The sequence below is a fragment of the Ursus maritimus genome, unplaced genomic scaffold (assembly GCF_017311325.1).
Source record: "Ursus maritimus isolate PB19 unplaced genomic scaffold, ASM1731132v1 scaffold_15, whole genome shotgun sequence".
NCBI classification, from domain to species: domain Eukaryota; kingdom Metazoa; phylum Chordata; class Mammalia; order Carnivora; family Ursidae; genus Ursus; species Ursus maritimus.
The window spans coordinates 3,114,275-3,142,061 of record NW_024423897.1 but is presented as its reverse complement, the minus strand read 5'-3'; the positions used below and the strand labels follow the sequence as shown (position 1 = coordinate 3,142,061).

Sequence of the window (27,787 nt, the reverse complement as noted above, 5' to 3'; positions counted from 1 at the left end):
CTGCCCCACCCCATGCCCTCTTGTGCCAGTACCATCCAGCACTGTGGGACCCACGGGGGGACCGAGTGGGGACTGTGGTTTCCAGAGCCACACATAGGACATGAAGCTCCCTAGACTGGGGACCAGGCAGAGGCTGCACAGGACTTGGGGCAGGCTGTGCTGCTGAGCAGGGGCTGGCCTCCGCACGCCGACCGTTCCTGGCTGTGGACTGGGCCTTCGAGGCTGCCGTAGACCTTGCTCCTCACGCGACTGCCCGTGCCCAGACTACCTGCTCTCCAGCTTTGGAGTGCTGGGGTTTTCACGGCTCTGCTCTCTTTATCACCTGCTTCTTTATCACAGCTAAAGATTTTGTTTTAGGGGGATGTATATGAGTAGTTTCAATGTTCTCTGATAGTTCTGTTTTTTATTTATATTTTCTTCTCTCCCAATTCATTATATATATATATATATATATATATATATGTAAAACCTGTGCAGCCTTCTGTGAATATTCTGTGAATATTGAATATGGAAGCAATTACTCGAGGTTGCAGTAATTACTTTTACACAACTAGAGCTGGAGACTGGTGAATCAATTCCATGCCCATTAGCAATGTATGCTGGAGCCAAGATTTTCTTTTCCTTTCTTTTTTTAATAGGACTGGACAGTGTTGAATCCTTGAAAAAAAAAACCACTTTTTAATTTTTTTTTAAGCTGACAGCACATTCCGTCTACTCGGCAATGTAGAACTAATGAAGATGTAAGTGTAAGAAAACCTAGAATTGAATGCAGCACGTAGCAAGCATAGTTTAACACAAAGCACACCCAGCTGAAATCACATGTACTAGCTAGCGGTCTAATCCTGTCAGGGCAGCCAGCGCTAGGAAATATTTCTGGATTGTGTCTCAGGCGGTGTTTGCTCTCCATGTAGCCAAGGCGGAATAAAAATGGCTTCAAGCTAAGTCAGGGAACACCCGACGTGCCTTTGATAAGGTTGCCCTTTGGTGGATTATTTAAAGGGTAACGATAGGAAAAATAATCCTGAGAAACTGAGGTGTTTGGATGAGAGATCTTCTCAGAACTTTCCTTCCATTTCCCTTGACAATGTTTGTCAGCTCCCTGCGTGGTGGCCAGAGGTGTGTCTCTTCCCACATTGCAGAATTGGGGCAGTCCCTCAGGGACGTGCCTTTTGGTCCCAGCCCTCGGGTTTCCAGCATTCAGGGCCTGATCAACCCAGCTGACTAGTTCCCTGCATCCGAGGACCCCTTTGATGTGTGGTCAGCGTGGGAGGGAGACTAGAGTGGAAATATGTGTTTTCCTTTCAAAATTCTTGATTGGTGATTCACTGCCAGGTGTCCCCAATGCCCCCAGCTGCTCTGTCCCCTGCAGTTGCTCCCTGGGGATGAGCGCTCCTGATGCCTCGTTCTTGGCTCTGCCTTGCTTCCTGGCTGCGGAGGGAAACTTCGGCATAGCCCCCAGAAACTGTGCTCTGAATTGGTGCCTGCCAAAGGCAGGCAGGCGTGTTCCTTTGTGAGCCTCTCAGACCAGCCAGCCTCACGGAAGGAGCACCGGGCTACAAAGGGCTTGAAGCTGAATGCCTCTGCTTGGCTCCTCTAGGGCCCCCCACTCCCTGTTGTTTCCCACCCAGCCATATTTGGGTTCTTTGTTGCTCCCCGCCCCTCCTTGACTGAGATCACTGGAGCTGTGCTTATGTGGAAACTGTAACAGATTTATACTGTGACACCCACTACCAGGCTGCCCCCGCTCTGTCCCCAGTCCCTTGGGTTGAGGGCATGCTTTGCTGCCTGGCCCCAGGAGCAATGGCATTCTGCTCCCAGTCTGTGGAAGGTAGCATGACCTTCCGGGCTGGGCCCTGGGGAACCGGGCCAGATGTGCTGCCAGGCCCTGTCCCCAGGACCTCAGAGGCCTGTGTTTGGGGCTGCAGGGAAGCCCCTGGGTGTCTGCTGAGCAGGCGGCCTCCGTCTGGACACCCAGCCCTTTCAGCTGTTGAGCCCTAGTTGGAAGAGGCATTCCAGGGACATTCCTTCTGTCTGGATCAGCGACTTGGCCTGAACTGTGAACCAAAAACCGGAACAAACTGCACCAGTTTGCTCAACCTCGAACCAAATCCAAATAGTTTTTATATCACTAAGAACCAAACCAGAGTTCTGGGGTTTGGTTTGGTTTGTTTTCCCACCAGAGAACATTCAGTGAACAAGGCCAAACTGGAACAGGACTCGTCTACCTCCTCAGGCGACTGAGAGGGAACACGAAGAGAACCTCAGCATGGATTTTGGACCCAGTTGGCTCATGGGCCGGAACACACTAGAAGGCAGGGTTAGAGCTGCAGGGATTGCACTAGGTTGACTCCAGGATGAGGAGCTGTGGTGAGAGACCTCTGCTCAGAAGACAGGCGAAGTACAGATCCACATCTCTGTGGACGGTGCTCTGTGGCGTGGGTGGCCCAGAGACTTGCTACGGGGCAGCCATGATGACTGCAGGATGCCACAGATGGGCACAGCACCATGCAACAGGTAGGGACTTAAATAAAATGACGTTGATTTTTCAGAAGTTTTTTACGGTCTATTCCGGGTAAATCCGTAGGCAGTTTCAGTTAGCTTCCAGCCCATGCTAAAGCACATCCCAAAGAAGTAACAACCGCACGACTCCTGCTATCTTGGAGCCCACGGGACACCTTGGGGGTGTATGTGATACTACAGTGCACTGAAGAGAGCTGCAGTGGTTTAAATAGTGCACCCCCCCCCACATTTGTATCTGGCTGGAAACCTAGAAGGTACCTTTTTCAGGAAATTGGGTCTTTGCAGATGTCATTAGTTGTGGGTCTTGAGATGAAATCATCCTGGGTTTAGGGTGGGCCCTGAATCCAATGACTAGAGAATTGTGGAGAGAAGAAGACCATGTGAGGACAGAGGCAGAGGTAGGAGAGAGGCGGCCACAAGCCAGGGGACCAGGTGCTGGAAGAGGCAAGAAAGGAATCTCCTGTGGTGCCTCTGCGGGGAGCACAGCCCTGGTGACACCTTGATCTCAGACCTCTAGCCTCCTGTATTGTGCGGGAGAGTAAATGTCTGTTGTACTGAAGCCATCCGATGTGTGATGCTTTGTCATGGCGGCCATAGGACGCTCCTACGGAAGCCCTGGAGACACCAAGCGCCTGCCACACCCACACCTCCTCTCTGAGGAAAATGGACCTTCTGTGTCCTGTGGCTTCACTACCCTTGTCACACACGATTGGACCAAGGATTGGCCGGACGCATGACAGTGGCCGCCCATGTGGGGCCTGGTTCCTCTAGATGGGAAGGCCTTCTACCAACCGTCCTTTGACCAAGGGAGACACATACACCCCATAGGGGCATGGTGGGAAGAGAAGTGGAGCCAGGAGGCAGAAAGCATGAGGCAAGCAGAGCAGGAGAGAGAAGGAGAGAAAAAGGAAGGCTGTGTTGAGAGGGACAGTGTCACGAGAATCAGCAGCCGCATGGCCCCCTCTAGGAGGACAGGTCCCTGTGACACTCCACAGAAGCCTGAGTCTGGTTACTGTGATTGTGTTTGCTTTCTGGGCCCTTCACTTCCTCTGGATTCTTACAATTCATCCCCAAGTCCACAGAGAACTGGAGCATTTCTCTGTCCTCTTCAATCTGAAACAGCCCAACCAACACACAAACACCACAGAAGTGAGACCACCACAGAAGAATAAGAGCTCGGGTGTGGTTGTGTTTAATCCAAGGCTTGTCCCTAGAAATTGCTTGCTGGCTGTGTTACCCTGTGCAGGTTTCTTAACCTCTCTGAGTTGCGGCGTCCTCTTGTATCAGATGGGATTAATGTCATCCTCCAGAGGGTTTTGTTGAGGGTTAAATAAGCCACAGAAAGTGACATATCCACTACGATGCCTAGCACAAAGCATGCCCTTGATAGTTTCCTTCCCTTCAAGTGACTGTACCTGAGACTGGACTTCGGTCTGGGCCTGTGGTGTTGGAAACAGATGTGTGCTTCCAGTTGAACCAGTCTGGCATGCGATGTTTTGAAAATGCTTTGGTTGGGTTTAATAACAAAATTTAAGTTTAGTTTGTTTGGAAATTTAGCAGATGAGTGTGGTTTTGGGTCCTCCCCACCCTCTTTATGTTTGTTGGTTTATGGCTTGATTCAGTCGATGTCCCTGAAAGAACGCACCCATATAACCTTAATTTAATCAGCAGAAATCTTGCAGAAATAGATTTTTGGAAACCACTAGTCTGCCAAAACATTCCCTGGCTTATCAAATATTTTTTACAAGTCTGATAACACTCAATACACCATTGGACCTTAACAGTACTCTGCAGCCAAATCAGCATTGACCTCACCCACCTTTCCCCAGCGCTGTGCCCTTCTCTCTTCCTCCAGCCCTGAGGCCTCCCGCTTCCCGTCCCTTAGTTCCTTAAGAGAAGGAAGAACATGAGATTTCTTGAACGTTGGCGTTTTCAACCTGAGCACAGCGACTTAGCAACAACAAAAGAGAGTTTGGACAAAACAGATGACATGATCTGTTGCTGCATATTTTGTCTTTGGAAGGTTGAAACGCATTTCAAGCCCTAGCCTATATTTTTCATCCTTTCTCCCCTCCACACCCCACTCCTCTTCCTAACAGCTGTGCTCAGCAGGCCTGTTCTCTGGCTGAGCAGCTCTGGGAGGTGGGTCTCCTCCGGCACACCCTCTTTGATACGGTCACCTGCTGCTGCACTCCAACAGAGCCGAGTGGAAGGCAGGACAGAAGAGCCTGGTGTGAACAGCTGAGAATACCTGTCAGCTAGAGGCAGGTGAGGGGCAGTGTGACAAAGGGTGAGCATGTGTGCAGAGGCTGCAAGGGGTTCAGCCATATTTTCTTAAAAAAAAAAAAGATGTGTGGCAAACATGGCGTAATGCTAAGACTTGATAAAATTAGTTAGAGGTTACAGTCTGCACTAATATCCTCCAGACTTGCCTAAATGTTTGAAATAACTTGTCATGAAACTTTGTTTTAACAGTACTTTCAAAGAGAGGTTTTGGACTTAAAAAGAAAAAGAAATGAAAGCATCTGCTGTGTTAAGAAAGGCTTCAGTTGGGGGCACCTGGGTGGCACAGCGGTTGGGCGTCTGCCTTCGGCTCAGAGCGTGGTCCCGGCGTTATGAGATCGAGCCCCACATCGGGCTCCTCTGCTGTGAGCCTGCTTCTTCCTCTCCCACTCCTCCTGCTTGTGTTCCCTCTCTTCGCTGGCTGTCTCTATCTCTGTCGAATAAATAAATAAAATCTTAAAAAAAAAAAAAAGGCTTCAGTTGGGGCACATGGGTGGCTCAGTCGGTTAAGCGTCTGCCTTCGGCTCGGGTCATGATCCCAGGGTTGTGGGATCGAGTCCCGTGTCAGGCTCCCTGCTCAGTGGGGTGTCTGCTTCTCCCTCTGCCACTCCCCCTGTGTTCGCTCGCTCTCAAATAAATACATAAAATCTTTTAAAAAAGGAAAAAGAGAAAGTCTTCAGTTGTAGCAGTCCATACAGAATTTGCCGTGTGTCAGTGGGAACTGGGGTATTGAAATGGGCCTCACATTTGAATGACTTTCCTGAGCATGTTTTGAGATCAAGGTCAAAGTAGTTTTTGTTCCCCCCCCCAAACAAAGCCACGCATCCAACCCATGGACCCAATGTTGACCCTTGAAGGATTCGATCATGTATGAAAGTTTCTTCAAATAGAACCTTCTTCGTAGTGGTATTTTTTATACTTTCCATCCAGAGCCAGTTTATTTCTCAAGATTGTTCCCTGCTGGATCAAAAGAGAAGTATCTGTTCCATCGTTGCCCATGGCCAGGACACTGGTTCCTGGTGAGGTTTGTGAGGTTCCAGGACAATGTGTGTCATGCGAGGGCCACTGCACGCTCCCCTGTATGTGAGAGAGCATACGTGTTCCTGGGTCTTGGTCTGCCGGTCATCCATGGTACTCTCAGTGAAGCCCCATGGAGCGCCAGGGGTGGGGCAGGGCAGCGAGTTCATGCCCAGCACCGCGGCAAGCCTTAATTTGCTCCTGAGATGGTTGAGGACCAGGGTAGCACTATTTATAGACGAACCACTTCATGATGACCCAGTGCTGCTCACATATTTTTCGTTTCTCCATTGAAGTATATAATTACCCTTTCCTTGGCTATGAACTTTCAGAATATGCAGCAGCCACACGCACAAGGACCTCCTACGACCAGTGGTGACTTCTTTGACTTTCTTGGAGGAGCTGCTCGGTGATCTCAACCTGTCTTCCGGGCAGCAGCAAAGGACCCAGGGTGGGCTAAGTGTGTGCAGTGGGGGTTTGGAAGTCAGAGGTGGGCTGTCATGTGCTGGACTTTCTGGTCACTTGAATGGACTGCCTTTTTCTTATCTTTCTCATGGCAGTGATAGTATCCAAAGATGTTGCTAAGTAAATGAAAGTGCCCCTGGTGGCCAAAGCTGGCATAAATTGAGCAACAAAACGAAGTAGTGTTGCTTTATTACCCAAAGTATGAAATAAATATCCATGAGTGCATATGATATAAAAAATGATTGATAAAGCAACAAACAAGGTAGAAGAAACAACTCACCTGTACAGATAAATTCCAGATAATAAATGTAGATACTTCATCTTAAAGGAGGGGAGAGCCACACATAGCAACTTTCTTCCAAAGACATTAAGCAAAAGGAGAAAAAAGACAAACTTCCCAGTGGAGACACCTGAAAAACAGCTCCTCTGCCAGGAGATCAAGGTCAGCATCAACAATCAAAAATCATGTCAATAGCACGTGCCCTTAATATTGTTGTAATGAAAATAGCATTCCACCTCTGTGGTCCTTCTCTCCCAAACCCATAACCTCAACCTAATCATGAGAAAAACACTAGACAGATACCAATAGTAGGACATCCTGCACTGTACCTGACCAGTGCTCTTCAAAACTGTCACGGTCATAAGAAACAAGGAAAGTCTGAGAAGCTGTTACAGTCAAGAGGACCCTGAGGAGATGGGACTGCTAAATATAATGTGGCATCCTAGATGGGATCCAGAACTGAAGGGCATTAGTTTAAAACCAAGGAAACTGAGGTGCCTGGATGGCTCAGTTGGTTAAGCATCTGACTATTTATTTCGGCTCAGGTCATGTCATCGTTGTGAGCTCGAGCCCCATGTGGGGCTCCATTCTGGGCATGGAGCCTGCTTAAGATTCTCTATCTTCCTGTGCCCCCCTGTCCCCCACCTCTCCCTAAGAAACAAACAAAAAACCCAAGGAAATCCGAATAAATGATTAAATTAATTAAGTAATTAGGCATCAGTATTCATTCTTTAATTGTGACAAATGGAGCTCCTGGGTGTCTCAGTTGGTTAAACGTATGCCTTGGGTTCAGGTCATGATCCCAGGGTCCTGCCAGCCCTACGTTGGGCTCCACTCAGCAGGTAGTTTGCTTCTCCCTGTGCCCCTCCCCCCTGCTTGTATGCACTCTCTCTCTCAAAAATAAGAATAAATAAAATCTTAAAAAAAACCCATTAATTATGACAAATATACCATACCAATGTGAGATGCTAATAATGGGGGAACTGTATGTGGGGAGAAGGAATATATGGGAACTCTATAGTATCTTTGTAATCTTTCTGTAAATCTAAAACTATTCTAAAAAATGAAGCCTATTAATTTTTAAAAAATTAAAATAGAAAATGTATACAGACATCATTGCAAACATTTGTGTTCCACACATGTGTAAATTGTTAAGATATTGTCATATTTATTTCAAGTTTGTTTGTTTGTTTATTTTAAAGACTTTATTTATTTGAGAGACAGAGAAAGTGAGCATAATCAGGGGAGGGGCAGAGGGAAAAGGAGAAGCAGACTCCCCATGGAGCAGGGAGCCTGATGCGGGGCTTGATCCTAGGACTCTGAGATCATGACCTGAGCCAAAGGCAGATGCTTAAACGACTGACCCACCCAGGCGCCCCTATTTGAAGCTTATTTAAAAAATAAATTTTTAAAACTGAAAAACATTATTGGGAAGAGCAAATACGGATTTGAAAGTACTACAGCATCTATGGTGGGTCAGAGATAGTCACGAGCACTTTGTCTATCTCCACACCCAGGGGTGGGATTTATTTCTTCACCTCCTCAAATCAGGGCAGAAACGATGGTGTGCCAGTGCAAGGCCCAGCCTTGACAAGCCTGGTGGTTTCTGCTTTCTCTCTGCTGGTGTCCCGCCGCCATGCTGGGAGACAGCCCAAGCAGCCACTTGGAGAGGCCCATGATTCTTCTCTACTTGTTGGTAGCCTAACTGAGCTCCCACCCAACAGCCAGCACCAATTTGCCAGCCATCTGAGTGAATCACTTGGAAAACGCATCTTCCAGCTCCAGCCAACCTGCTCTCAGTGATCCCACATGTAGCGGAGGTGAACTGCCCCCACTAAACCCTGCCCAAGTAAACAAATGTTGTTTTAAGCAACTAAGTTTAGGGATGATTTGTTACATGGCAATAGATAACCAAAACAGCACTGTACAATAAGAAAGATTTGACCCCATATCCTGTCTTTTACTTTTTAACTAAAAAATAATTCTTCCATAGGTTAAGATGTTTTCCAAAATGCCTCACCAATTTTCTGGGATGATACCTTTTATAATTTGTTGTAGAGACTCTCATGTTTTATCTCTTAACCTAGTGGGAAGGTTTTAGCCATGGGTCTCTTTTTAGGGCAGTGTTTCCTGAAGAGTGCCCTGCAGAACAGAAGACCCACATAAGTCACTAGAGCTGCATTGTCCAAAATGGTAGTCATATGTGACTACTGAGCACTTGACATGTGGCTGGACTGAACTGAGATGTGCTGAAAGCATACAAAACCCACCAGATTTTAAAGCCTTATCACTAGTCTTCAAAAAAGAATGGAAAATATCTCAATAATTTTATATTGATTATGTGTTGAATTGATAATATTTGGGTGTATTGTATTGAATAAAACATTTTCAAAATTAGTTTCACCTATTTCTTTTTATTTATTTTAATATGGCTACTAAAAGTTTTTAAATTATGCATGTGGCTGGCATTAGGTTTCTGTTGGACAGTACTGCTCTAGAGAAAAAGATTCTGGGTCAAAGTAGTTTAGGAAATGCTACTTAGTTATTCCTTCCTGAGGACTTATATGGTATGCACATTTTCTTTTTTCTAGTCTATTCAACTGTTTATATATGATTGGTGCCATTTCTTCCCCAAATATTTAGAGGAACTTACTTAGGGGAAAGCCATTTATACCTGGTGATCTCTTTATGTAGATATTTTAACTACATCTTCAACGTTTTGATAGGTGTAGGACTATGTTAGGTTTTTTATTTTCTCTTGTGTCAGTTTTTGTTAGTTTTTCTAAGGATTTTTCATTTTATCTAAAATTTAAAATTTATTAATAATAAATTATTCATAATATATTGTAATTATCTTTTAAATATCTGTAGCATATGAACTGATGTCCTCATTTCAGTTGAACTGGTAATTTGTGCCTTCTTTATTATTCTCCTGTCAGACTTCTTAGAAACCTAATACTTTTATTATTCTTTTATAAGTGCCAACTTTTAGGCATGTTGATTTTCTCTTGAATGTTTGTTTTATATTTCATCAATTTCTGCTCTTAGTTTTTATTATTTCTTTCTTTCTATTTTCTTTAGGTTCAATTTGCTATTTTTCTTATTTTTGAGATAAATAACTAGATTTTTCATTTCTATTCTTTTTTCTTTTTAAATACATGCATTTAAGTCCATAAATTTTCTCTTAGCAGAGGTTTAGCCACATCCCTTGTGTTTTGATATGTTGTATCTTCATGATTTCCAATTTCCACTGAAATTTTTTTCTTTGACCTATTTAAAAGTATATTGCTAAATTCCCAAGAAATTGAAGAATTTTTACTCATTTCAAAAATTTATTTCCAGCTTGATGCTTTTGTGGTCAGAGAACATACTCTGAGTGATTTCAATCCTTTGAAACTTGTTGAAACTTCTTTTATGGCCAGCATAAATGTTCCATGGACACTTGAAGAGAATGTGCATTCTTTTCTCCAGTGTTCTGTACATGCCAATATATCAAATTTGTTAATTGTGTTGTTTATATCTTATATAGCCTTACTGATTTTTTCTCCTTGCTGTACATTTTATTGAGAGAGGTGTGTTAACGTTTCCCATTATGAGGGTGGATTTGCCCCTATTTATAATTCTGTCAATTTTTCTTTATATATTTTGAAGCTATGATTTTTACATACATATAAATTGAGAATTTAATATTTTCTTGGAGAATTATCCCTTTTATCATTATGAAACCTGTATCTTTATACCAATTATGCGTTTTGCCTTGAGTCTACTTTGCTATCGGTATAGCTATTCCAGCTTTCTTTTGGGTAGTGTTTGCATGGTATATATTTTTTAATCATCTTTAATTTTTAATTACTCTATGTCTTATGTTTAACTTATATCTCTTGTAAGCAGCATATATTGGATTTTTTAAATTTGGTGAATAATTATAGACTTTTAATTGAATTACTTAATCCATTTACATTTAATTACTGATATATTTGGGTTTATATCTACTATCATTCTACTTGGCCAATCTACTGGATCATAAATGGAAATTTATTTTCACCCCTCCTTCCTCTTTTTTTACTTCTCTCTCTCATTGCTCTTTCTACCTCATTTATTAACTGCTTCTATTTTTGTTTTTCTTGCTGTGCTTCTCTCTTTTCCCAAACTTCTAAATATTGGAGTTCCTCTTGCCCAATTCTCAGAATCAATTCTTCTCTACTCATTCCTTAAGTGATCTTATTCATTCTCAAGACTTTATATAGACTGCCAACTCCCAAATTTATAGCTCTACCCTGGACCTCTTCCTGGAACTCCAAATACACATATCCAATGTCATCCATCACCATTTGGATGTCTAATAGACATCACAAAACTCATGTTTCCAAGATTAAGGTCCTTGCATAGAGCTTCCATGTTAGTTTTTTGCAGTTTTCCTCATCTCAGGAAGTAGCAAGTCCATCTTATCACTTCTTAGGTCAAAAACTTAGGGCCATTTTTGACTCCTCTCTTTCTCTTTCAGTTGACATTTAATCCATCCAGGAGGCTTGTTAACGTTACCTTCAAAATATATCCATAATCTGATCACTTTTCACCACCTCCTCTGCTATCGGCTTGGTCCAACCCTGTGTCAGCTCTCACCTGTTTTATTGCAGTAGTCTCCTCCCTGGTCTTCTCGCTTCCAGTGTAGCCTCTGAGAAGCTTACTCACATAGCTGCTGGAATGATCTTTACAAAGTGTATGCCACATTGCATCACTCTTTGTTTAAGACAAAAATGGCTTTCTTTTTTTTTTTCTCAATTCTTATCCTTTTATTGATTAAAAGAATGTTTATTAAAATTTTTTAAAATTTTTTTATTATATTATGTTAGTCACCATACAGTACATCCCTGGTTTCTGATGTAAAGTTCGATGATTCATTAGTTATGTACAACACCCAGTGCACCATGCAATACGTGCCCTCCCCACCACCCGTCACCAGCCTATTCCATTCCCCCACCCCCCTTCTGAAGCCCTCAGTTTGTTTCTCAGAGTCCATAGTCTCTCATGCTTCATTCTATCTTATTCAGAGTAAAAGCCAAAATATTTTCCATGGACCATAGAGCTCTTATTGATTTAGTCCCATGTCACTTTTCTGACCTCATCATCTACCACCGTTTTTTCATTCACTCTGCTCCAGCCAATCTGACCTCCCTGCTATTGCTCATAAATACCAAGCATACGCTCCCCTTCAGGACCTTTCAAATGCTATACTTCCTCTTCCCGCATATCTTTGTATGGCCCACTCACTTACTTCAGGTCTCTCTTCCAATACCCTTTTCTGGACCATCTTTTTTTTTTTTTAAGATTTTGTTTATTTATTTGACAGAGAGAGAGAGAGACAGCCAGCGAGAGAGGGAACACAAACAGGGGGAGTGGGAGAGGAAGAAGCAGGCTTCCCGCTGAGCAGGGAGCCTGATGCAGGGCTCGATCCCAGGACCCTGGGATCATGACCTGAGCCGAAGGCAGATGCTTAACTACTGAGCCACCCTGGCACCCCTGGACCATCTTATATAAGATATTAAAGGGCCCTCATCTTTTTTACCCTGTGACATTTTTTTCCACATAGCTGTCACCACCACCTGATGTATTGTGTATTCATCTTTGGATTTATTTACAGTCTGTTTCCTCCAACCATAAACTCTGAGACATAGGAAGTTTGTTTTATTCCCGGATGTATCTCCAGAACCTAGGTCAAGTTCTGGCAAATTGTAGACTCCCCATAAATGTTATTGAATGACAACAAAATGCGTTTTTACAACAATCCTGTGAAGTTGAGAGGGTGAATATTGTTATCTGCTTACCAAAGAGGAAGCTGAAGCTCAGAGCCTTGAGCTGATTTATAGAAACCACATAGCCATTAAGTGGCTTAGTTGGAATTCAGACACATCTTTTTCTGCTCAGTTTAGGATTTATTCCACAGTAGCACATATCTCAACCATGGCAGATTCCCTACTGACAGCCAATGATGACAAACATTGGAAATAAGAGTCGGGCAGCGTCTGGAAGTCACCTTTGTTCCAGTTTCTACATATCAGCAATACCAAAAAAAGAAGGAAAAAAAGGCCTTGTGATGTATGTGGCTTCTTCACATTTTCCCTGGGTGGAAAAGAAGTGGGTGCTGAGTGAGCAAGTTAGTGAGCATTTGGAAAAGGTGTGGCTTGTGGTCAGGATGCCCTTCCGGGGACTGGGGAGATAGGATCGTCTATAATGAGGCAGGGAAGAGTTTTTTCAACATCAAATATGAACTCCCTATTCAGATTCTAAGACTGAAGGAAAAATCATACATTCATTCAACAAATATTTATTGGGTAACCCACAATGTACCAAGCATGCTGTTCTAGGCACTGGCATTAGAGTACTGAATAAAACAGACAAGTCCTTGCCATCCTCTAATGGAGAAACAGTAAGGTCTAAGTGCATTATCACCAGATGAAAGAACTGGAGAAGAACATGAGGTTTCCTACTGAGAGCACATTCAGTAACTTTTCAAATTACCTCCTTGTTGGAAGTAAGGACTTGTACTTAGAGGCCAGAATTAGGAAACTGTGAGATATCACATTGGAGCTGTAGCTAAATGGACACATGTCAAGCCACAGAGGAGCAGGTTAGGGAGGGGAGTCAGTGGAAGAGATGAGTAGTAACTGGTATCTGGCAGGTCCAATTAAAACATCTGGGTGGGATAGAATTCTCTAACAATCTAGAAAAATCCATTTGTCCCTTCTGCCTGGCATATAGACTACATTCCTTCCCTTCCCTTCATATATGGTCATATCACTGAGTTCTAACCAATGAAATCTGGGTGGAAGTATTGAATGCCATTTGCAGGTCTGGCCCTTAAATTCTCTTTGGAAGCCTTTTCAGTATGGCAGAATGGCCACCAGCCTGAGTCCCAGAATGACTGTATGAAATGTAAGTGTTGCTGACTTGAATCCCCACCTTAAATTGCTACATAGAAAGGATTACACTTCATATTCCAGTTTAGAAATTTGGAATGTTTGGAGTTTTGGAATTCTTTAAAAGTCCCACAGACTTTTTGGAGTCTTTGAAAGGGATTTGTGGTGGGCACTAAGTTCCATGAGTTTTTCTCCATTTCCCAGGCTCCCTTGCAGTAATTGTGGTCATGGGGCTCAGTTCTATACAGTAGACTAGGGGGGAAAGAATATATGCTACCTCCAACCTTAGGCCATAAAAATCTCCCGTAAAACTATCCATTTCTAGCTAGCTGCTACCAGGGCAACTTTGAAGCTACAAGATGGCAGAGCCACAGTATTAAAGGAGTCTGGGTTCCTGGATGAGCATTTGAAGAAGAGCCACCCGAGAATATGGCCATCAGACTTTGTATAAGAGATTAATCTGTTTTTATTACTTTTAGTCCCTGAAATCTGAGGTTGTTTCTAATGCAGCCTACCTGGCTAAGGCAGTCTATCTGTTGCTGTCCTGTAGTCTACTGTAACTAATGCACCAAGTGTGCAACGGGCCCAGCCCCAAGATAAGAGAGTCCCGGCTGATACTAGACTGAACTGTGGAAGAAGGGACAGGGGCTGTTCTATTTAACACTCTGTCCCCACTGCGTAGCATGGTACCTGGCACATAGTAGGTCCTCAAAAGTGTATGTTGAAATGATGATGAATGACCAGATGTCTGTTTTGTAATGTTTTTGACATATTCTGACTAACACCCAAAATCTAGCTCCAGGGTTCATGATATTCATGAGACAATTAAATTGTTTATAATGTGACTTTTAAAGAGTTACGTAAAAGACTTTGGAGTCAGACAATCCTCAATCTGTTTGTGACCTTGAAAGCATGTAACCTCTCTGGGCCTCAGTGCCCCAATTTGCCAAACAGGGATTTAGCTCCCCACCTTACAGGTGTATGGCAGGGCTGAATGGGGTCATGTCTGTAGAGAGTCTGGCTCTGCATCTACCACCAAGTAAGTCTCTCTTGTTTGCACATGGTACAACTAGCAGGCATCATGGGATTCTTCGAGGAGATCGGGATGGTCAAGGGATTCCATGACAGGGCTTATGAAGCAAGTCCAGTTACTTAAGACATTCCATGAGATCAGAGGAGGCAGGAGTGTTCTTAAGCACGTGAGAGGCTCACTCATAGAATGAGATCATGCGAGGCAGTCTGGAGCGAAAGAGTTGGCTCTGGAGCCAGACCTGGGTTTGAATCTTGTTCATTTTATACTCAACCACTTTTTCCTGAGGGCTTATTCTGTGCAGCAGCTGTTCTGGGCACCGGGGATCCAACAACGAAAAAGACAAAGGTTCTAGAATGCCTCCTGGCACTTTCGGTTCTGTGCGGGAGAGCTAGAATAATGAAAACTATCACATCTGTGCTATGAAGAAAAAGTAACTAGCTTACTAACTCTGTGGCCTTGAGCAGGCTATTTTTATCTCCATGAGCCTCAGTTTTCCTCATCAGTAAACTAAGAAATGTAGTCTCCATCTTCCTCTTTGTAAAGATTACAATGCTATATGTACAGCAACTAGAACAGGCTCATGGCTAATGAGGAGTCAACTGTAGCTGTTGCTGTTACCGTTATCACTGTTGAGCTCAGGATTAGTGGCCATACATGACCTGATGCCAAATCTCCTGACTCTGATTGCCTTCATTGTCCCTTATTATTAAGGACGCCTTACAGGGTTGCTTGTAAAAGATGTTAGCAGAAAAGTGTCTTTCTTGGGTGTGTGTCTGCTGTGAATATTTCAGTAACAGTTGATAGAAACTTTAACTCAAAATGGCTTAAACAATAAAAGGAGTGTATTGGTTCACATTACTGATCAGTCCAGAGGTGGGTCTTACTTACTTCAGGTATGGCTTGATCCAGCTCTCAAACCAATGTTCCGGTTTATTTATTTTTTAGTCTGTTCACCCCTCAGTCATTCACCTGTAACTAAAACTGTCAGTCCTTTTCGTTGGAAGATGACTTCCAAGACCTACGTGCTTTCTTGTTATATCCAAGTTGTGAGAAGCATCCTTCTTCGTAATGAGAAAACATTTCCCCCCAGAAATCCCACCAGAAGGTGTTTTATGTCTCCTTTGTCTAGGCTGGGTCATCTTCCCATCCCTTAGCTAATGACTACAACCTATTATGGCTTATTGATTTGCTGGAACTGAGGGGGGGATTGACTAATCAAACTGCATGTGGGGAGGGTGTTTTCCTCAAGGAAATGGGTGGGGGGCTCTTTTACTACAAAGAAGAAACAGATCAACAGCCAACAACTGGTATCCACTCAGTTTTTCAGGAAACTGAGATACAGACGGGCTCCCCCTCCAAGGTTGCTTCTCTCTTTGACTTACTCCCTAATACTCCTTCTTTATCCAGAACCTATTTAAAGCCGAGGGCCATTTCATTCTCTCTGTCATCAGCCTCTGGTTACATCTGATTTAACTTGGGCCAGTTAATTAAGTTATGCTGGTTTTTCCAGACACGGGGAAGAGGTAAAGTCATATCAAATGCTGCTGTAAACCTCCAGCTTGAGGTAACTTTGTTCTGAGCAGACTTAGCTGGACCTTTCAGGAGGCAGAAGAAAATAAATATCTTGAGGACCCCTAACACCTAATACTTAGGAGTAGGAAGTCCTGATGCTTTTCAAAAGAGAGAGAGAGAAATGAACGAGAGGGGCAGACTGACCCACGGCCAAATGCTAGGCTTGTCTCCATGGTGATCTGATGCACTTCTCCTAAGACAAATATCAGTGGCAGTCCACAGTGCTGGAGATACAAGAATTACACCATCCTGAGTTACCAGCCACCAGGCAAAGTACAAAAGCATCTGTAGTGAGCACTGGAACATCATCTTGGGCTATGGAGAGTGTGTTTCTGTGGATGAGGCCTGTGTCTCCATCCCTCCAGCAGCTCTGATACTGGGAACACTTGTTGCAAGTAGACTACTAATTCAGGTGCCCTTGATTCCCAGCTTCGGGCTTCTCCCCTCCCCTGGATTCTGTTGTTTTTAGTAACCCAAGGAGTCAGCCTCTTATATCAAGAACCTTAGAATCTGAGATTCTAACTTCGGGCAGAACTCAATTGGACGTAGGGTGAGGACTCTATTTGCCAGGGAGGGAATGTACCAGATCTATGTGTACTTTTAGTCTGTGGCTTGTCTTTTCATGCTCTTAGCTGTGTCTTTTAGAGAGCAAACGTTTCAAGTTATAATGAGGTTCAGCTTACCAGGTTTTTCATTTATGGACCATGCTTTTGTTGTGAATCTAAAAAGTCTTTGACCAACACAAGGTCACAAAGGCTGATGCACTCAGTTGCTTTTGCAGCTCTGTTGAAAATCAGTTGTTCAAATGTATGCGGGCTTGATCTATTTGTCAATTTTTGTGGCAATACCACACTGTCTTAATTACTCTTACAATCTGAAGCAGTGTTAGTCCTCCAAATACATTCTTTTTGAAATTTGTTTTGGCTATTCTAGATCATTCACATTTAATTATTAATTTAGAATCAGCTTGTTAATATCTGTAAGAATTGCTGGGATTTTACTTAGGATTTCAATGAATCTCTTAAAAATTTGGCACCTTAACAATATTGAGTCTTCTGATTCATGAACATATTATATCTCTCTCAATACTGATTTTTAACTTTCAGTATAAATACGCCTTGTCAGATTCAGCTCCAAAGATTTAATATTTTGTACAATTGTAAGTGTATTTTTTAAAATTTTAATTTCCGATGGTTTATAGCTAGTATACCAAATACCATTAATTTTTGGATATTGATCTCATAATTCTGTACCCTTGCTAAACTTAATTATAAGTTCTAGTATCTTTTTTTTTTTTTTTTTGTAGATCTCGTATTCTCTGGATAGATGATCATGCTTGCAAATAGAGTTTAACTTTTTCCTTTCTGACGTGGAAGCCTTCTGTTTCTTTTTCTTGCCCTATTGCACTGCATAGAACCCTTAGTACAAAATTAAGTAGAAATCATGAGAGTGAACATTCTTTTTTTTTTTAAGATTTTATTTATTTATTTGACAGAGAGAGAGACAGCAAGAGAGGGAACACAAGCAGGGGGAGTGTGAGAGGGAAAAACAGGCTTCCCACTGAGCAGGGAGCCTGATGAGGGGCTCCATCCCAGGACCCTGGGATCATGACCTGAGCTGAAGTCAGATGCTTAATGACTAAGCCCCAAGAGAGTGAACATTCTTGATTTATTCCTGATCTTAAGGGGAATGCATTCAGTCTTTCACCATTAAGTTTGATAGTAGCTGTAGAGTTTGAGAAAGATTTTTTTTTTTTTGCTTTTCTGAGATTTTGTCAGGAATGGATATTGGTTGTTTTTTTTAAATGCTACTTCTGTATTTGTTGAGGTGATTATATGGACTTCATTTTTATTTTGCTAATATGGTGAATTACATGGATTGTTTTTTAATATTTTATTGAGGGTTGTTTTATTTATACTCATGAAAGATATTGGTCTCTAGTTTTCTTTTTTCTTTTTTTTTTATTATGTTCAGTTAGCCAACATATAGCACATCATTAGTTTTTGATGTAGTGTTCAACAATTCATTAGTTGCCTATAACACCCAGTGCTCATCAGCACATGTGCACTCCTTAATGCCCATCACCCGGTTAGCCTTCTACTTTTCTTATAATGTCTCTGTCTGGTTTTGGTATCAGTGTGCCCTCATATTTGAGTTGGGAAGTACTCCCTCATCTTTAATTTTTTAGAAGAGATTATGTAGAACTGGTAGGAATTCTTCCTTAAACGTGGGTAGAACTCACTCTGAAGCTATCTGAGCCTAGAGCTTGCTTGCCTGAAGGTTTTAAACTACAAATTCAGTGTTTTTTTTGTTAGATGTAGATTATCTATTTATTCTTTTTTTTTTTTTAAGATTTTATTTATTTTTTCGACAGAGATAGAGACAGCCAGCAAAAGAGGGAACACAAGCAGGGGGAGTGGGAGAGGAAGAAGCAGGCTCATAGCAGAGGAGCCTGATGTGGGGCTCGATCCCATAACGCCGGGATCACGCCCTGAGCCAGACGCTTAACCGCTGTGCCACCCAGGTGCCCCTATTTTCTAGTTTCTTAAAATGAAAACTGGTGTCATTGGTTTGAGACTTCTCTTCTTAGGCATCTTCTTCTTAAGCAGTCTTACAAATTGTGGTCGTGTTGTATTTTCTCTCAGTTCAAATGCTTTATAATTTTCCTGTTGGTTTATTCTTTAACTCATGGGTTAATTAGGAGGAGTGTATCATTTGGTTTCCAAGTGTTTGGATATTGATTTCTAATTTAATCAAGCCCATTGCTGTCAGAGAACATACTTTATATGGCTTGAATTTTTAAAAATTTATTAAGATTTCGTTCAAGCCCAAGAGTGTGGTCTGTCTTGGTAAATCTTCTATGTGCACGTGAAAAGAATGCATATTCTACAATTGTTGAATAGAGTGTCTTTAGAAGTCTATTAGATCAGATTGGTTGATAGTATTATTATTTATTTATTTATTTTTGGCGGGCAACAAAGCAAAGTTTATTGAGCGATAGTACAAAGCCCCTAAGAAGGAGGGGGACCTGAGAGGGTTGCCCTAGTTGATAGTATTATTGAAGTCTTCTATATCCATACTGATTTTTTTATATAGTTGTTCCATCAATTATTAAAAAAGAGTATCAAAATCTCCAACTATAATTATGGATTTGTTTATTCCTCCTTTCAGTTCTGGAAGTTTTTGCTTTATGTATTTTGCAGCTTTATTGTTAGATACATACATGTTTATTTTTATTTTTTTATTTTTTATTTTTTTTTAAAGATTTTATTTGTTTATTTGACAGAGAGAGACAGCCAGCGAGAGAGGGAACACAAGCAGGGGGAGTGGGAGAGGAAGAAGCAGGCTCATAGCAGAGGAGCCTGATGTGGGGCTCAATCCCATAACGCTACGATCACGCCCTGAGCCGAAGGCAGAGGCTTAATGACTGAGCCACCCAGGCACCCCCAGATACATACATGTTTAAGATTATGGTCTTTTAAAATGAATTGACTGTATTATCATTTTGAAATGAATGTTATTTTCCCTGGGATTATTCTTTGCTCTGAAATCTACTTTGTCAGATACTAATATAGCCACTGCAGATTTAAAAAAAATTAATTTTAGCATGGTATGGTTTCTATCCATTAATTTTTAATCTAGTTGTGTCTTTATAGTGAAAGTTAATTTCTTGTGGACAACATACATTTGTCTTGCTTTTTTGTTTTTTATCCTACCTGACAATTTCTGCTTTTTAATGGGGACTGTTTTTGTTTTATTGTTTCTATTTAATATGATTATTTATATGGTTAGGTATAAATCTACCATCTTCCTGTTTGTTTTCTTGTTTCCCTTGCGCTCTTTGTTCATTTTTTCCTCCTTTTCTGATTTCCTTTGGATTGAGTATTTTTATTACACATTTTATCTCCTTTGTTTACTATTAGCTGTCATTCTTTTTTGTTATTTTTGTGGTTGCTTTAGGCTTAATACTATTCATCTGTATCTTATCACAGTCTGTCTTCAAGTGGTATTATATTGCTTGGTGCATAGTATAAGAATCTCACCATAGTATATTTCCATTTCTCCTCTCCAACTTTTATGCTGTTGTTGTCATTTTGTACATATATTAGAAACCCACCAATACCAGGGTATTATTTCAGTTTAAACAATCAATTAAAAGACATTTAAGTATTAGGAAAAAACATATTTATCCACATAGTTAGCATTTCCGGTGTTTTTTATTTCTTTGTATAAATCCATATTACCATCTTGTTACTGGTTACTTTCTATCTGAAATAATTCCTTTAACTTTTCTTGTAGTGCAGATCTTCTGGTGATAATTTTTTTCCAGTTTTTGTATGAAGTCTTTATGTTTTCACTAGGTATAGAATTTTAGGTTGACAGGTTTTTTTCTCTTAGTACTTTAAAGATGTTGCTCCTCTACCTTCTAGCTTGCATGAGTTCTGATGAGAAATGTGCATCAGAAACCAGGGACGTACTGTATGGTGACTAACGTAATATAATAAAAAAACATTAAAAAAAAAAAGATATGTGCTGTGCTCCTACCTTTGTTCCTCCTTATATTATGTATCTGTTTTTCTCTGGCTGCTTTTAAGATGTTCTCTTTATTGTTGGTTTTGGGCAATTGGGTTATGATATATTATGAAATGGTTTTCTTCATATTTCTTGTTCTGGGAGTTTTTTGACCTTCTAGTTAGTTGTGATTTTTACTTTTCAACAGATTTGGATAATATTTTACTGTTATTTCCTTGTATCTTTTTTTCTGTCTTCATTCCCCTCCTTTGGAGTTTAAATTACACATATATTAGGCTGTTTGAAGTTGTCCCATAACTAAAAAATACTGTCAATTTTTATTGTATTTTTTTCCTGTCTGTGCTTTACTCTGAATATTTTCTATTGCTGTGTTTTCAAGTTCATGAATCTTCCTCAGTGTCTAATCTGTCATTAATCCCATATATTGTATTTTTAATCTCAGACATTGTAGTTTTCATTTCCAGATGTTTGATTTGTTATCTTTTCATGTATCTTCCATGTTTCTACTCAACATGTTCATGTTGCCTCTAGCTTTGAACATATGGAATGCAGTTATAATAACTGTTGGCATGTTCTCTTCTGGTAATTTTAACACCTGTGATATCTCTGGTCATTTTCAATTAATTTCTCTATTCCCTGTGGGCCATATTTTCCTGTTCCTTTGAATGTCTGTCTGGTAATTGATTGAGCGACAGACATGATAAATTCTACCTTCTTGGTTGCCAGATATTTTTATATTCCTGTAAATATTTTTGAGCTTTATTCGAGGATGAGGTTAAGTTGTTTGGACACAGTTTGATCCTTTCAGATCTTGCTTTTAAATTTCTTTTAGGCTGGACCAGAGCAGCATTTTGTCTAGGTCTAGTCATTCTCTGCTACTTAGGTAAGTACTGTTCTTAGTACTTTACCCAATACCCCATGAAGTATGAGGTTTTCTGGACTGGCTGACTATACCAGGTCCTGTTCCCTCTCATCCTTTTAGGTGATTCTTTCCCCAGCTTTATGCAGTTTCTTCAGAAACATACGCTGATCATTATTCTGCTGAATACTCAAGGACACCCGTAGAGATTTCTGGGGATTCTCTGTGCAGCTCGCTCCTGTCCACTGTTGTGCCCTGCAAACTCTAGCTGCCGTGCTCTCTCTGTACCTTATCTTCTAAACTCAGATAGTACTGTGGGCTCCACTTGGTTCCCCCTACCTATGCCATAGCCTGGAAATGCCCTCAAAGCAGTAACTCGGGATGATGAGAGGGCTTACCTCATTGTTTTCCACTCTTGCTGGAGTCATTATGTTTTGTTGCATGGTTGTCTAATGTCTTGAAAACCATTGTTTCTTTTTTGTCCAGTTTCATAGTTATTTCAGGCATGAGGGTAAGTCTGGTCCCCATTGTTCCATCATGGCCAGAACTGGAAGTCTCTACTTGGATAGTTTTGATTGTTTGGGCTGTCTGTGTTATTGTTCAACTCTTGAGTCATGTTGACTTACAAAGCCCCTGATGGTCAGGATTGGGGTTTATGATGCTCATAAATACTTCAAAGAGCAAAGAGGGCACACCAGGTCACCTCATTTTGCTAATTTAAAACCATTTCTAAAGTATAATCGTTGTGTGGGGCCCTGAGAAAGATACAGTTCCAGGCCAACTCTAATGGAGTTTTATTATGAGAAAGAGACAGATTTCTTCCCTTATAACTTGCTTTAATAATAAAAGCTAAACTAGTTTATAAACTTTTAAATAGCCAAATACAGAATCATTGTTTAAACATTTAAGTAGAAGTATATAAAACTAAAAGTAAAACTTTTGTATATGAGGCAAAGTGTGAATCAATCGTCTAATCCCCCGAATTTTACTGCCCAAAAGTCATTATGGTGACACTATGGTGAAACCTTTCACTGTCACTGAACTTTAGAGGGGAGAATTTAAAGGTTCATTCTGTTTCTATTCAGTCAACTTTGTGTATAAGGGAGGAATTGTCTTCTGTTCCCTTCACGGCCTTGCCGTCTACTTCACTGCATGAAGCTTCTGTTCTCCTAAACAGTGATTGCTCGGACACCAGTTTCTTCATCCAGGGAAGAAGAAACCTCTGGAATGTCCATTTCTCATTTTGGGCACTACATCACAAAGGGGACCAGAGGCCTTGTAGATGGAGTGCCAGATCGATTCACTGGCATTCTGTGGCTCAGTTTATCTCACTTTGCTTGCAGACAGGCTGAGAGCTATCCAGAGAAGTTTGAAAAGTTCTTCGGAAATGGGAAATATACTACAAGATCTGAAGTCTTTCTCACCATGGTAATCTGCAGACCTAATCATTCTATCAGAATCCCAGCAGCTCTGCCTCACCTCTGCGTGCTGATTCTATTACCAAGGGCTGCTGAAGGGGTCTCAATTCCGCAATGCTTCATTGCTCTCACTGAGTACGCTGCTTTACCCAAGATGTAACTGCAAACAACTAGAAATAAATTAAACTTGTCAAAGTAGTAAAGAAGAGTCCTTTAAAAGGATGAGTTATCCTGAACATCCCTTTCAAACAGAAACAGCTTTCTGTTTCTTGACCTCTATGTTTTGGCCATGGCCAAAAAGATTTGATAATGATTAGGTCTTATTAGCATTGCCATTTAAATATCTATCCATCAAACTCAGCAAATAGCAAGCAGGCTTCTTGACATACAGATTATTTGGTGTTTGCCATTGGCAACTTGCTTTTGCAAATAAAGGGATGTCACAGTTCTGAGTTGGAGGAACATAGGAGCATCCAAAATGCCATATCATGGTTCAAATGTGTAGCAAAAGAGATAACCTGCACAGCCCTACCTGTACTAAAGAAATTTAATTTCGTTAAAAATTTTCCCACAAAGACACCTTATACTCAAAGTACTGCTGAATTGCTAAATTATGAGGAGAGATGCTGTGTTTATATATCCATTCTATTCTCCCCTAACTGGTCCAGTGATTCAACAAAATTTAAATCAAAATCTTGCAGGCCTTTTGGAAGAAATTGACAAGCTGATTTTAAAATTCATATGAAAATGCAAGTGACCTAAAGAACCAGAACATGTTTGGAAAAAGAAGAATGAAGTTGAGAGATTTACATTATTGACTTGAAGACTTATTATAAAGCTACAGTGATCAAGCCAGTGAGGTATTAGCATCATGGCACGCAAATAGGTCAATGGAACAGGATCGCGTCTATGAGTAGGTGCACACATAAATGGCCGATTGCTTTTTAACAAGGTGTCAAGGAAACCGAATGGTCTGTCTTTTCAACAAATGGTGCTGGAACAATTGGATATGTATATCTTCTACACATATATAAAATCTTTAGTTCACACTTTGCCTCATACACAAAAGTTAAGTAAAAATAGATTACATAACTAAATATAAAGCTGAAAACTATGAAACATTGTGAGGAGAACACAGGAGACTGGAGCTCAGCTGGGCTCACCCACTTCCATGTGTGCTCCCCAGACCTGGCTGTACACCAGAGGCCCCTGGGGTGATTATTACAACACAGATGTCTCAGCCTCACGCCAGACTTAAGGAGGCCACATCTCCAAGAGAAGGGCATAGGAATCTCTGTACTAACTGCTCACTGATGGTTAAGATCCTTCAAATTCAGGAAACACTGCTTCTAAGGTCTCCAGGCCTTCTGGTCATTTGTCACCTGTTTCCCAGGCCCCAGCGCACTTCCTCCTGACCTTCTCTTCTGTGCCATAGACCACTTACGAAGAATTACAGGAAAGTTTTCTTTTGCATTCTGAAAATCTCTATGAGTTTGGATTACTTTTTAGTTTAACTGGATTTTATTGTCATTAGTACTGTCACTATTGCTACGTAGCACTGCACTATAGGAACCCTGCAAGGTGGGTGATGCCTTCCCCATTGTACAAAGAAGGAAGCTAAGGCTCCCATGCGAAAATGGCTTGTTCAAGCACACCCAGCTTGTAAATGATTAGACCAAGGATGTAAAAAAATTATGTAGACCAAGTTTTACCTGATTCTAAAACCCACCTTCTTAACCATCACACCTGCAATAATTTAGAGGCACTGGGAACTCCCTCCCACAGCGTTGGTTCATGTACTCATTCCTGTTATAAATATACCTACTAGGGGGACACCTGGGTGGCTCAGCTGGTTAAGCATCTGCCTTCAGCTCAGGTCATGATCCCAGTGTCCTGGAGTCGAGTCCTGCATCGGGCTCCCTGCTCAGTGGGGAACCTTCTTCTCCCTCTGCCTCTGCCCCTCCCCCTGCTTGTGTATGCTCTCTCTCTCTCTCACAAATAAATAAATAAATAAAATCTTAAGAAAAACAAAACAAAAAGCCCCACAAATATACCTACTTGGTTCTGGCACTTCATAGATAACAAAGGTGAGTGTAACGTTCTCATCTTGCCCTGAGTAGTTTCTGACTCTCTGGAGATATAGATTGTGATATTGTGATTTATAATAAGAAATATGTGTTTGGTCTTTGACCCAGTTTCTGGCACCGAGCCCCTAAAACCTTGGAATTTCCTAAGTGAGGAGAATGACAGAGGTGTCTCTTGTTATGTTAGTGAAGTGGCTTTTGGATTCCCCCCGCCCTCCCCAAGGATGGGTGCGTTGCCAGCAGAACCAACCATGTGATTAAAGGTTGAAACTTTCAGTTTCAGCCCCCTGGTTTCTGGGGAGGGGAGAGGGGCTGGAGGGTTGACTCACTTGCCAGTGGCTCATGATTTAATCAACCGTGCCTATGTAATGAAGCCTTCATAAAAACCCAGAGAGCTTCCAGGTTGGTAAACCAGAATGCTCCCACATTCCAGGTTCAAATTCCGTGAGGACAAAAACTTCTTTGTTTAGGACCTCTCCCTCTATCTCTTCATCTGGCTGTTGATTCATACCCTGTGCTACCCTTTGTAACCTGGTAATCTAGTGAGCAAGAAGGCTTCCTGAATTCTGTGAGCAGCTCAAGCCAAGTACTCAAATCCAGGTTGGGGGTCCTGGGAACCCCTGAGGAATAGCCAGTCAGACACACAGGTGATAACCTGGACTGCTGACTGGCATCTGAAGTGGAGATCAGGCTTGTGGGACCAGGCCCTCAGCCTGTGGGATCTGACCCTATCTCTGGGTAGGTAGGGCCAGAATTGAGTTTGATGGTAGGACACCCAGCTGGGGTCAGAGAACTGGTCTGTGGGGGGAAAATCCGCACACATACTGGAATTGGGTACCAGAATCCTTACAGATAACAAACAGAAAAATAAGACAAAATAAAATAAAAAGAACATCAGACTTGGTTATTAGGTACCGTAACAGAAATTGCTGACAATTGGAGAGAAAATGAACAAGACCTGTAGGAAGGAAGAAAGTAGGTGAGGAAGGGGGACAGGTGCCATCTGCCGTGAGCCCAGAGTTTGCCCATGTGGATGGGGCTGTGCCTTGTGGCTTTGCTCACACTGATGAGAAGCTGGACACCTCTAGATAGCTACCAGTCGGGGAAGGGTGAGCAAAGGAATTGTGGCCCATCAAAACTGAAAATATTCCACCCCTGTGTACGAGATGCATTTGGTTTTGTCTACCAGTGATGGAAGCCATGATGCCTTGTTAGGGAAGGAAGTGTGTATTGTAGGGTCCCAGTTTTGCAAAAACTAGCAGGTCTAAGTCAAGAGGTTGACTGTGCACACATTTGTGTATATTTATGTGAGCAGGAGAGAAGGATGGTTACACCCCAGCATGTTTTAGGCATGGGAAAGGCAGATGAAAAGGGAATTGGGAGAGGTGATGAGGTTTTTTCCTACTATATCTGTGTAGGGCAGACACGTTACTTTTGTAAAGTTTGAAGAAAAATTTACTAAGAGGAAAAAAAAAGCTTGTCCAGCATAACAGGTGATCAGAAGTAGAGGAATGATCCGTTACCAAAATGACACCAGGAACAAGATGGATGGCTTTCTAACTCTTCTTAGTGACAAATGGGGTGGTGAGACTCCGGAGCGAGCAGGCCCCATTTTATAGGTGAGACTTCAGCAGACTTGTGATGTCTAAGTGGGGAGGTTGTGCGTCCTGGGCTCAGGGCTGGAGGCGTTTTCTGTAAGTGACAGTGACAGGAGGGAGCCAGCAGCCTGCTGGGGACGGCAGGGTGTCGGCAGGAGCACATGCACACCTGCACCTCTTCAGGTGGCAGGAAGAGAGAGGCACCCCTGGGAGTGCTCAGAGGCTGGGAGGCTGGGCGAGTTGCCCATCCCTGGGGCTGCTGCAGGGAGGCGGCATGGGGAAGGGGGAAGCCTGCAGGCAGCTGTTGACCCGGGGCCATTCCTGGGCCTTGGGAGTGCAGCAGGTGGCTGTGCAGACACAGACCCCCTGGAACAGTAAATCCTCCCAGCACCGGGGCTTGGGGAGAAAGGCTTCCAGCGAAATTGAACTCTGGTTCACAGAGGATTGTGCAGAACTCACTCTGTTTCCAGCCTGCTAAGCCTCTTCTCTTCCCCCTGGCAGACCCCTCTGTAGTCCAGTACGAGGCAGTGTACGGTGAAGGGAGAGGCACCTGCCTTCTGGGACGATCTTCTCTTAGCTCTCTCACACACAGTCCTTACCTAGAACACACCTGCTGACTCCGACTCCCAGGGCATGTCCCTCGGGAGGAGTCCTGCACTCTGTTTACCCAGTTCCCAGCTGGCTCACAGGTCAGAGACGTGGGCTTTTCCTGGAAGTACCCCCTTGTGTCACTGTGGAAGGTGGCCTTCCCCTTTGTGGACCCTCTTCATCTTCTTTCCTCTCCGCGAAGCCCCCTGAAGCCCTTTGCTGTGCTCCCTCCACCCCCTGCCTGCCGCTCCCCTCCCTGGAATCTATTTCTTCTTGCATGGAGCCTGCAGGGGGGTGTGGTGGTGGGGGGCGTCTTTCAGCCTCACTTCCTTCTAGCCCACCTTCTGCCGGGACTATCTTTCTTCCTGGGCCCTGAGTGCTTACCACTTGCCTGGCAGACCCCTGGCCTTGGGGTGTGCCTGGCAGACCACCCTGCCTCTGCAGGGAATAGAATTCATAGCCACAGACTTATACTCTGGAAAGGAAGTTCTTGGCGAGTCCAGACACCTAGGTTTCCCTCTAGGCCCCCTACACCAACTCCCTGCATGCTGAGATGGTTTGTTGTTGTTGTTGTGCTGTTGGCTTCCAAAAACAAAGTATTAGATCAGGACCTGAGAACC

The 27,787-nt window shown here is 42.5% G+C and overlaps 1 long non-coding RNA gene across 1 annotated transcript in view; it reads left to right on the top strand.

Moving 5' to 3' along the window:
- Window positions 1-720: 720 nt before the first annotated feature.
- Window positions 721-27,787, top strand: part of LOC103664474 — a 99,241-nt gene continuing 72,174 nt past the window's right edge. Inside the window, exon 1 of the long non-coding RNA XR_005834815.1 lies at window positions 721-2,514. This is a non-coding gene — a long non-coding RNA (uncharacterized LOC103664474). The remainder of the gene's footprint in view (window positions 2,515-27,787) is intronic.